Raw genomic sequence first — 12113 nt, 5'->3', positions numbered from 1 at the left:
TGTGGGGTCTTATTGACCCCGCATCTCTCCATAAAGAGGACCTGTCACGAAAGATTCCTATTACAAGGGATGTTTACATTCCTTGTAATAGGAATAAAAGTGATTAAAAAAAATGTTGTAAAAGAAAGTAAAATTAAAAAAAAAAAAAAAAATTCAAAACGTCCCTGTCCCCGGTAGCTTGCGCTTAGAAGCGAACGTACACGTTAGTCCTGCCCACATATGTAAACACAGTTCAAACCACAAATGTCAGGTATCGCCGCATGCGTTATAGTGCGAGCAACAATTCTAGCACTAGACCTCCTCTGTAACTCTAAACATGTAAAAAATTTTAAAGTGTCGCCTATGGAAAATTTTAAGTACTGAAGTTTGACATCATTCCATGAGTGTGCGCAATTTTAAAGCGTGACATGTTTGGTATCTATTTACTCGGCGTAACATCATCTTTCACATTATATTAAAAAATTGGGCTAACTTTACTGTTTTGTTATTTTTTTTAAATCGTGAAACTTTTTCTTTTCCAAAAAAAAACACGTTTGAAAAATTGTTGCGCAAATACCGTGTGAGATAAAAAGTTGCAATGACCGCCATTTTATTCCCTAATGCCGCGTACACACGAGCGGACATTACGGCGGACTTTGCCCGGCGGACTTTTCGATGTACTTTCCGACGGACTTTCTGAATGAACGGACTTGCCTACACACAATCCACCAAAGTCCGTCGAATTCGTACGTGATGACGTACGACCGGACTAAAACAAGGAAGTTCATAGCCAGTAGCCAATAGCTGCCCTAGCATGGCTTTTTGTCCGTCGAACTAGCATACAGACGGCGGACTTTTCGACCGGACTCGATTTCAACGGATAAATTTTAAACAAGTTTCAAATTTAAGTCCGTCCAACTTTTGAGAAAACAAAGTCCGCTGGAGCCCACACACATCGAATTGTCCGACGAAATCCAGTCCGCCGGGCAAAGTCCGCCGTAATGTCCGCTCGTGTGTACGCGGCATAAGGTGTCTGCTAAAAAATGTGTGTGTATATATAATGTTTGGGGGTTGTGAGTAATTTTCTAGCAAAAAAATAGATTTTTACATGTAGGAGAAGAGTGCCAGAATTGGCCCGGTATGGAAGTGGTTAAAAGGCTTTTATTTTTCTAGTGATATCAATAAATTTAAAATAAAGCATATGGAAAAATGGACTTTATAGGCACCAATTGCGAAAAAATGGGAAGGCGATACCTACAATGAGCTAGGGTAGCTGCACGTCCCGATGCAAATACAAAACGTGAAGGAAATTTCCCTGTGGGGTTTTGAATTGCATCAATGAAGTCATAAATTAGAAAAAAATGGTTTTATTACAACAATAAATAACATCTGTCACAAAAATCATGCTGGGAGAGCCCCTTTTTCAACCATATGTAATGTCGCTCTTCAGGGGAAAAAAAGCATTATACAGTAGATTTCTAGAAAATAGTATATAATATATATAAATAGTATTTAAGTAAGTATATTAAATGTGTAACCAATAACACATGGGTTAACAAGTAGTGTGTGCGTGTGTGTGTGTGTGTGTGTGTGTGTGTGTGTGTGTGTGTGTGTGTGTGTGTATATATATATATATATATAAGTATATAATAAATAATTACCACTGACAACAGTAAGACAGACCACTCAGATGTATGCCTTGAAACATCATTCGAGGATCCAGACCACTTGGCAGGAGCCTAACGTGGAACCCCCCCACGCCAACAGTTGGGTGAAAACTCACACCGCCGAGAAAGGGAATTACGAGAGGCCACACTTGCCACCGACGGCAAGAAGATACTCAAAAGTATGAATGATAGGGTGAAAGTGAGAGGTTGTGTTTTGAAAATGTAAAAACCACTAGATAAGACACAGTGATAGAATGGAAAAAGTGCAAGTTGTGTGGAGAGGATGAAACGGTGATGGGGTGACTAGAGGACATGCAAGTTGCGTGGGGAAGATGAACAAGAAAGTGATGGAGTGACAGTGAGACAAGTGGGGAAGCTCCAGGTGAGGGCACTCCCAGCATGATTTCTGTGACAGATTCTGTAATGTTTTAATGTACACTGTTTAGCAGGTGTTTCTATGTATCTTCTGTATGTATGCCAAATCTGATCGCAGAGCTCATATTTTTTACAATGTTCATGCCAATGTAACTTTATTTATTGTTGTAATAAAACCATTTTTTCTAATTTATGACTTCATTGCTGCAATTCAAAACCCCACAGGGAAATTTCCTTCACTATTTTTAAAGGCACCAATTATAGAAAAAATAAAATACATTTTATTAAAGACATTTAAAATACTGCCAATTGCAGTGAACGACTAATCCTCTCCCATATAGATCAAACACATCAAAAACATGTCATGTGCAACATGTTTTTCTATCATAGATTGTAACATAAAACAATAGCTCTACATGTTTCGCGAAAAAAAAACGCTTCTTCGGGAGCTTGGTAAATTCTAAGAGAAGAAAAAGAGGCAGCCAATAATAAACATAGCAAAGTATATCAATGGTAGAAAATATGTCTCAAAGGTATAAAAGGACCCCATGGCATCAATCCGAAAAGACCACCAATGTGACATGCGTGTAGTGCAGTGGATAACATGTGGGGACGTGCCAGATAGAAACAGTAAAAAAAAAAAAAAAATTCCAAAGTGCTATAATGGTGGGAACCTCCCAAATAAAAGGTTGTTGCACTTGAGGTTAATCTGTATGGCAAATATCTATAGAGAGGTTTCATTTGTTATGTCTTATTTTCAGTTGTGTGTTATATGTGAAGTTACGTATCACAGAGACCATTATTTAGTGATATTGAAGTGTGAGATTTCCATACATTAGAGGATTCCACCATTTTTGTTAAGTTATTGATTAGTAAGTTAGTGCTGCACTTCTTCCCCCTTCCCCTTTTTTTTTTTTTTTTTTTTTTTTTTTTTTTTTTTAAGTGTAGTGTGGGAACACATAACAGTGCTTAGCGGCAGGCCTCTTACTGACACTTTTTTATTTTACCTCCAGTAGTTTATTGTAAATAGTAGTGTGGTGATTAACTATTATACTAAAGATCGGCATGTGGCATTAATAAACATCAACAGATTTCAGTTGTGCCCCACATGAACTGAGCAGCCAGGCACATTTTCCATCTCCCCATCCCTACACTCGGAGCCCTGACAGAGGAGAGGGGGGAGTATCACATTAAACAAATATTGGGGCTTGTAAGAGCCGCTCAGTGTGACACTGTCATGTATTGTAACTGCATGCAGGAAGAGAGAGAAGCTGTCAGAATTCAGCGGTGATGTCGGGTGGGCGGGACCGAGTAGCTATCGAGCACCAGCCAGTTCTTGGGCTGCTTAAGAAAGGGGGCAGAGCCACATACATGTAGTGGCCCACCCAGACCCTATCCCATTGGCTGGTGTTCGATAGTTGCTTCGTCCCGCCCACTCCCAACATCACCTCTGAATTCTGATGGCTCCTCTGTCTCCCAGCATGCAGTTACATTACAATACATGACAGTGTCACACACTGAGCGGATCTTACAAGCCCCAATATCTGCTCAATGTGATACTGTCTAGCAAGCAGGGCGGGGTACACATTGCTTGGATACAGACTTTCACAGCAACCCAGGCAGATCTCGGGAGACAGCCAGCATGGGGCTACACAAACACTGAATGGGTGATTAGGGTCTGCCCAGGCACACTCGGCACACCTTGTGCGCATGCCTATGCTCGGCACACCCTGTTCGCACACTTATACAGAGAGCGCTGATTGGCGTGTTCTGGTGGGGGTCACCCCCCTGTCAGAACACAACAGCTCAGCAGAGGTAGTCGCTGAACTAACCTTGCATTGTTAGTACAGCGGCTCCGACCGGAAGCTGCCAAGCTGTTCGTGTGTACCCAGCTTAAGGTTGGATTGATACCTGTGCATTTCCAGTTTTGCAGTAACGCACTACAGTCCATTCACACATGTGCCTTTTTCAAGTTGTGTGTTTTTTAGAAAGGGTCAGGGACCACAGTAGGTTGCGTTTTTGGTTCCATAGACTTCAATCAAAATACAGCAGAAAGGCATTAAAAAAGCAGTGCTTGAGTTTTAAGTCTTTCCACTATGTTTATGCTGGTTTCATCTGCATGACAACAGACACCTCCCAAAAATGCACGAAAAACGAGTGTCGAAAAACGCGAAATGAACCAGTAAAACGCCTTAACTGCAACCTGCATAGGTGTGAACCTTGCCTAATACAGGAAGTGTGTTACTGGTCAAATTGTCTGATAAAAATAAGGGAAAAAACCTGAAAAAAAAAAATGCAGCCACCACATTTATGCTTTGATAATCTGCAATATGATGTTTGTAAAGCTGGCCATAGATGTTTTGAAATTTGGCTAGTTCAGCAGCAACTGGACACATTTCAAACCATCCATGACTTTCCTGTTTTAAGAAGAATAGATCTAATGATTGACTCCTCTCAAACAGAACTGCTGGTAAATTTTCAATCGATCAATGCATACAGCCAATCGGTGTATTCTGATAGCAGAGGAGTCCTGCTGTCGGAATATAATATCTCAGCAGGGAGGATTCCCGCATCTGCCTCATACATGTGGATAGGAGAATTAAGTTCTTTTTTTCCTATCAGCTCATTGGCTGATTGAAAAACCTGATCAACGTATGACCAGCTTTATGCAAGTTGAAGGTTAATCTATTTAGCAATTGTTCATCCTCTTCCAGCAGATTTTAGGTGCTTGGCTGGTTCAACTTGACCAAGCACATTGCAAATGCTGCATCTAAAACTGTCTGCTAAGTGCTGAGCCTTGCAGTGCAGCAGTCTGAATGCTAGCTGCAGCATTGTGGCAATGACTACTTTTGTTGTATGGCTTTTTCCTGCAAGAGGATGATCTAGATAGAAAGATACATAAAACACACTACATTGGATGCTCCTATGTAACCAACACTTTGTAAACAAGTCCTTTTGTATTTAAAAAAAATCCTATCCTATAGTGTAAGGAGGTATTGGTAAGATGTGATATGTGTTGCCCAGTGACTGAGTTTGCCACCCTTGCCTCCTGCCCACCGTACACCAGCTATGTGCTGTGATTGATCATCAAAAACATACTGCTATTATATTACAGAACCAGAACAGTGAAGGAGCAAATGCCCCAACGGAAATCGAATCTGACCTTAGATGACTAGAACATTGTTAGGTGTAACTGCACAAGGCCAGCCGTGTTTGTGTGTGTGTGTGTGTGTGTGTGTGTGTGTGTGTATACATCTTTTATGTAATAATTTTTTAGTTCTCTGTTTTAATATGCAAAATTTGAGTGATGTATGTTGAGGCCTGCAAACGGAAAGAAAAAGTAGTGCAGGGCCAGGCATGACATTGTGAAAGGGGAGACAACAAAGGGTTAACAAAATGGTGTAACAAAAAAGTGTAACAGGAAGGGGTTGGAACGGTTTGTGAAAACTGAGGGGGTGGAGCGTTATTTAAGGAGGAGGCGTGGACTTCTGAGCAGCAGAGGAAGGGACAGAGAGGAGGAAGCAGTTTTTTTACACACGCTGATGTCCTTAGAAATTATGGCCGGCGACTATGGATGGCTGTAGCGACTCGGGGACTGCAATGGCTGCTTGGCCAGGTGTCCTCCCTCATTGAAGATCAGGCATCGGGGGCGGCCTGAGGTGAGGTGTCCCTACGCGCTCAGAGGTCTAGGCTTCCGGAGCATTTCTTGCCAGGGCCCTCCCCCAGAGCTGTGCACCACACCAGGAGCCCCCCACGGAACCCGTCAGGCCCCCTGGCAAAGCGACCACTTGCTTCCCCAGTTCGGGGCCTGGTCGGAATCCTCCCCACCAGCAGAGCTCGGTGGGCGGGGCTACAGGCCGCCATTATGCCTCGTCCCCACCCCCGCATCGCAGGATCATGCAGTCTCCCCACCCCTGGTGATTCCCACACGGGAGGAGGCTCGGCGGGGGAGAAGTTCAGCAATGGCCCGGTGGCTCCAGAGTGCAGAGGGGTCCACCAGCCAGGTCAGACTAGGTACAGAGCAGAGGCAGATGAGGGGGAAGGACTTGCCAGGGTTCCACAAGATGGGGCACGCATAGTAGCACAGCAGTAAGCGGGTCCGGTGCTGGTGGGCATTTGCATCTACGGCAGGGATCCATGGCTTAGAAGCATTCTTCGTCTGGGGGGCTGCAGAGTTCAATACCACAGGCTCCTGAAGTACGGTCCGAAGGGGAGCTGTCCGGTTCAGAGGAAGAGGAGTTACAGAGGCTTGCGGCACTGACGGAGGTGGGAGTGGCGGCTGTGGGGGGCATTCCTGGTCAGCCCAGTAAGTTACCTGTTTTACATAATGCTTCTTTAAATGCTGCACTTTGTTGTTTGTTGGGATTGGAAGGGGGGGGGGGGCATGGCAGGGACTGACAGAGCTGACACACAGCCACCTATGGCCACGGCAGCTGCCCCTCGGGTGGCGGGCGCGTCACGCGACAGTTCAGGGTCAGAGGCACAGTTGCTGGATTTGCTGGGAGGGTTGCGGGATCTAATCCAGCGTTTTGCAGGGAGACAGTCAGCCCCCACAGGTGTCACTATGGGTACAACCAGTGATGGGGGGTAATGCGGAGGGGACAGTCTGGGATGGGGTCCCAGCTACACCATCCCAGGTAATGGGTGTCCCAACGGCTCCAGCGGAGCCTCCCGTGCCTCCCTCGGAAGCTGCGGCAGTGAGTTCCAAAGCTGGGGAAGAAGCGGGAGTGTCGCAGGAGGGCACGGGTAGGAAGGATGTGGTGCGGATTGCTGACGCGGCAAAATGCGAAGTGTATGTGTGCTTTGAAGGGTCATTAGGGGCACATTTGAAGCAAGAAGTCTGGGACAAAATTTGCAAGGGTGAGTATGTGGAGATCATCTTCTTACTACCTCTGGAAAAATTTAATCTAGATAAGGTGAAGCTGGACGACTCCAAGAAGGAGGATGAGGAGAAGCGGAGGTGCAGGTTAATTTCTCGGATGTTTGTTAACTAGTTACAGGAGTTTGCCATTATGGCGAGCGTTATAGGGGAGAGGAACCCAGAACATTGTTCGGCTCTGTTCTGTTACATGGACGCCGTCGGCGAGGCTCATTGGGTATATGGGGGGGGGGTCAGCGTAGCTGAGGTATGATGAACAGTTCAGGCAGCGTAGGGCTGTCCGTCCGTCGCTCAGATGGGACCACAAAGACGTCAGCCTTTGGATGCGGCTTATGTCCTCGAATCGAGCCCAGAGCCAGTTTTTTCAGGGAGGGGCCGGGGGTGCGCCTTCCTCGGGACTGTCGGCCGGGAAAAAATGGGGGATCTGCTGGCAGTATAATGAGGGCTCCTGTAAGTTTGGGGTCCCTGTCGTTTCAAGCATGAGTGCTCCAGATACGGGGGCATACATCATCTGTCCCGAAGCTTCAAAAAAGGTAAGCGTATCGCTGACTTTGCTCACAAAAGGGATGACACCGGTGTGGGGGGGAGTATGCAACCTTTTCTAAATAGATGCCCTTATCGGGAAACGGCGAAAATCCTGGCCGTAGGTTTCTCAGAAGGTTTCAGGATTCCATGTTCTCTGTCAAATGTCCCACATATGGCGAGGAATTTTGAGATCAGCATTACAACACCCAGGGGTGGTTTCAGAGAAATTGGCTAAGGAAGTTGCACTGGGGTGTATGGGTGGTCCGTTCTATGAGAAGCATTTGCAGACTTTGGTTGTTTCACTTCTGGGGGTTGTGCCTAAGAAGGAACCTAACAAATTTCGCCTTATTCACCATCTATCTTTCCCAAAAGGGGGTTCAGTCAATGATTTGATAGACCTTGAAGCTTGCACGGTGTCTTACACCTCTTTGAACGCAGCTGTTGGGTGGGTGAGGAGATATGAGCAGGGAGCGCTGATGGCAAAAGCTGACATTGAATCCACTTTTCGCTTGCTACCGGTACATCCAGACAGTTTTTGGCTGCTGGAGTGCTGCTGGCAAGGGGAATTTTATGTGGATCGCTGCCTGCCCATGGGCTGCTCCATTTCATGGGCCATGTTTGAAATGTTCACCTCATTTTTGGAATGGGTGGTTAGGGACGTATCGGGCCTGGATTCGGTCATCCATTATTTAGATTTCCTTTGTGTGGGGCCGCCTTCATCCAATGTGTGTGCGATTCTCCTGTCTACATTGCGGGTTGCAATGCATTGCGGGTAGGTTAGGTATTCCGTTGGCGGCGAAAAAGACTGAGGGCCCGACTACAGAGCTCAGTTTCTTAGGTATAGGTCTGGATTCTGGCGCTATGGAATGCCGCTTACCTGAGGACAAATTAATGGAGATTCGCGGGATCATGGGACAGTGCAAGGTGCAGCTTAGGAAATTACAATAGTTATTGGGGAAGTTTAATTTTTCGCATTATCCCGATGGGGAAGGTTTTTTGCCAACGGCTGGCTGCGGCGACAGCTGGGATTAAGTCCCTGACTCGTTTTATTAGGCTGAATAGGGAGCATCGTGAGGAAAGTGTGGCACCCTGTTTTTGGAATCAAACAGCGGTCGATGAGTAATTTTGACTTAGAGTTAGTTACACACGCGGCTGGGTCTACCGGGTATGGGGCATTTTATCGGGAACAATGGAGTGCAGAACCTTGGCCTAGGTCATGGGTGGAAGCAGGTGGTGTTTTTTTTTTTTTTTTTTTTTTTTTTTTTTTTTTTTTTTTTTTTTGAAGCATGGTGCTCTTGGAACTTTTTCTGGTGGTGCTGGCTATGGAGATATGCAGGGGTCTTGTAGGAACTTGAAGATTAGGTTGAACTGTGACAAGATGGGAGTGGTGCAAGTCGTCACAGCCAGTGATAAGTCTTCTGAGCCACTTGGTGCTTCGATGCATGCGACTAAACATCTTTATATATGCCATTCATCTGCCGGATGTTGAGAACACTCTGGCTGATGCCTTATCTCGGTTTCAGTGGGACAGGTTCACAGAGTTGGCTCCTTCGGCAGAGAAGGTAGGGATTCCTTGCCCGGGTTGGCTATAGAAGATTGCCTTGGAGTCGCCGTGGGCTGGATCAGAAGGTTGGTGAGTGAGTCCACATGGGCGGCATACGTCAAGGTATGGCAGGAATGGTTGGGTTTGGTTCAACAGGCAGGGGTGGAACAAGGGGATGTTGAGGTGAAACTGCTGGTTCTGTATTTTGTGTCGTGAAACATGGAATGGGGGAGTCAGTGTCTGCCATTGAACTGAAGTTGGCTGGTCTTGCTTTTTTCTTCAAGTTACAAGGCATGGCGGATTTCACAAAGGATTTTTTGGTACGAAAGGCAGTTAAGGGTTATAGGAAGGTTTATAGACACAAGGACACTAGGCATTTCGTTTCATTTTCAAATCTTCAGGCCATTTGTGGTCATTTAGGATTCTTGTGAACATCTCTATTTTTAATGGCATTTTCGTTAGCGTTCTTTGGCGCATTTCATGTTGGGGAGTTAGTAAGCCCGTCTAAGGGACTAGCAGGTGGACTTATGGCCCGGGACGTGAATTGTGTGGGTGACAGGGTCTTGTTACAGCTGCGGAGATCGAAGACGGACCAAAAGGGAAAAGGAGTGAGTGTGCAGCTGTTTCCATTGCCGGGTTTTACGGTTTGCCCGGTGGGGGCGGTGCGGGAGTTCTTGGTGGTTCGTCCAGACATAGAAGGGCTGTTCTTGATACACGGGGATGGGTAATTTAGCGATGTTTTCGTTTTTTGCAGTTTTTCGGAAAGCCTTCGGGCAGCGGGTTCGGATTACACACAATGTGCCTCACACTCCTTCCGCGTCGGGGCGGCCACAGAGATGGCCCGGTGTGGGTTTGATGAGGCGGCAGTAAAGAGAATTGGTAGGTGGGATTCGTAGAGATTTCGGAGGTACATTTGGCAACATCTGTTGGCTGAGTAGGGGGAATGCACAGGGGGAGAACAAGGGTACTTTCAGTTTGTTCTGTGTTCATCATCTGTGGTGCGGTAAAAATGTTAGAGTGCTGGTGCTATGTAGTGTTCTGTCATTTGTATTTCAGATGGAGTGCACACATGCCTCGTCTGGATTATGGGGCATTCCTATATCTTTTGGGGGGCCAGGAGAGCTGATGTTAGACCAGATGGCAGACAGTTAGGTATATCTAGGAGGGTGGCTTGTATTCACTGGCTGGGGATACCAGGGATGATGTGAGGTAGAGTGGTGCCAGAAGTGTACCGTTATGCCACGCTGGACCGGCCGCCAGACATTTTGCTGCTGCATGTTGGGGGAAACGATGTGGAGGTCAGGTCCATCAGAGAACTGATTTTGGATGTGAAATCGGACTTCCTGAAACTCTGCACAGCTTTTCCTGACATGCTGCTGTTGTGTTCCGACATTGTTGCTTGGCGCATGGCACGATCGGTAGCGAGGCTCAACAAGGCTCGCATAAAAATGAACAAAGTGGTCGGGAGATTTGTTTCTAGGAATGGGGGCATGGTCATCCAACACATTAAGTTGAATCCAAATGTTGGCCTGTATTTAAGAGATGATGGGGCTACCTATCAGCAGTGGGGATTGACCTGTGGGCGCTGGGTCTGCAAGATGGGATTCAGAGAGCCCTGCGGGTGTGTAGAGGCCCTTAAGGTTAAGGTGTTACCCTTGCGGGCTGTGGCGGTGTTTTTGGTCTTTGATGGTGTCCGAAAACCTACTGGAATACAGTAGGTATACTACCGATGAGGTATACTACCGATGAGATCCCCAACACTTCCACTCGTATAAAGGTTAGCTAGAATACGGTAATGGTTGCACTGCAGGAAGGGGATTGTCTCTGAGCTGGTGGTACAGCTGGAGGCCTATCATGGAAAAAGGTCCCGCAGTGTAGTGGTGGAAGAAGTGTGAAGTTCGCGGGACCGTCAAAGACCAGCAGACTGAGGGTGAAAAGTTGTCATTACAGATGTTATGTTTAAAAGTTTTGAGTTATTTATATTTTAATAAAAGGCTGCTATAGCCAGTTATACTCCAAATTCAGGTGTGGTCTTGTTAATTTAGAATAGTAAGAGAGGGTTGGTGGAGTATGAGTGGTTGGGCAGTTTAAGAACGTTGGGACATCTGGGCTACACTGGTCAAGCACAGTATTATGTATAGCTTCAGTGTAACAATTAAAACCAGATTTTCAAGATCTGAATGGAGAAACTTGTCTGTCAAGTTTTCAGGCATGCAAAGATTTCACTCTCTGTTCCTTACCCTCCTTTTTGTGATGGTGGTCTGATAGGGTTGTTTTTATGTATGTAGCAAGTCTTGGTTGCCGCAACTCTTAATGTTTGTTGTTGAAGTTCATGCGTGGTGTTATGTGAGTTCATTGATATGTTGGGTATTTAAATCAAATCCTATTCAGTGCCTGCTTTTCTCTGTCATCGGCGCACCGAAGCTGCAGTTCCGAGGTTAGTCACACAAGACATGTTTACTTGATATTTTGTCTTTTTTTTTTTTTTTTTTTCCTGGAGCATCTGTAGACAAGTAACAATGAGCATTAGCAGATATGTAATTATGTTGCTGACAACACCTATGGTAGCTGGTCAGGATTACAAACTGTTACCTGTGTATATTAATTTACAGACTGCGCTGGAGCTTGGTAAAAGGTAACTCCTTCCAATAAAGCATGCACTTGTAATGACTTTAATTGATCATATATTGGCTTTTGAATGTGTTGCTCACAACTATTCAGATTTTCATTTCATTTGCTGGGCAAGGTTGCTGTGAGATATATGTAGTTTTATTTCAAATGCACTTTTTCTTTTACACAGATGTATTTTCTTAGGTTCTGCAAACCTTTTACACAAAAACATACAATTAGTCTAGAAAAATAAACTTGCTAAAATGGAAGTTTTCTCTACAGCCAGGCACTACAGCAAATCATTTCTGTACTCTATGGTTGTTTGGATACATTGGCTAGGAGAGACTTGGTTTTAAGATGTATTATAATAACCGGATAATTTCCCTAACTGATAAAACTACAAACTTCCCTAAGCCATGCTGAAAAGTCTTTTGTGAAAATATGCCAAATTGTAACTGGGCAGGATTCTACATACTGATCCCTTTGGTTCAGTACATACTATTTACACCCAGCATCAATGAGCACTCAGTAGTTG

At 45.3% G+C, this 12113-nt stretch overlaps 1 protein-coding gene across 10 annotated transcripts in view; it reads left to right on the top strand.

Moving 5' to 3' along the window:
• The window catches only part of SPTSSB (serine palmitoyltransferase small subunit B), a 28256-nt gene that overhangs the window by 4767 nt on the left and 11376 nt on the right, over positions 1 to 12113 (top strand). Inside the window, exon 1 of one of the 10 annotated variants that reach the window (XM_073626126.1) lies at positions 11229 to 11405. The exons of 6 other annotated variants lie outside the window; for them this stretch is intronic. The gene's annotated coding sequence lies outside the window, so the exon portion shown is untranslated. Of the gene's footprint in view, positions 1 to 11228; positions 11406 to 11483; positions 11604 to 12113 lie in introns of those variants that run through there. 3 more of the 10 variants (XM_073626120.1, XM_073626123.1, XM_073626129.1) reach the window with 3 other exon arrangements.

This window comes from Aquarana catesbeiana, linkage group LG04, assembly GCF_042186555.1.
Source record: "Aquarana catesbeiana isolate 2022-GZ linkage group LG04, ASM4218655v1, whole genome shotgun sequence".
In the NCBI taxonomy this organism is placed as follows: domain Eukaryota; kingdom Metazoa; phylum Chordata; class Amphibia; order Anura; family Ranidae; genus Aquarana; species Aquarana catesbeiana.
This window is presented reverse-complemented; position numbering and strand designations above follow the sequence as displayed.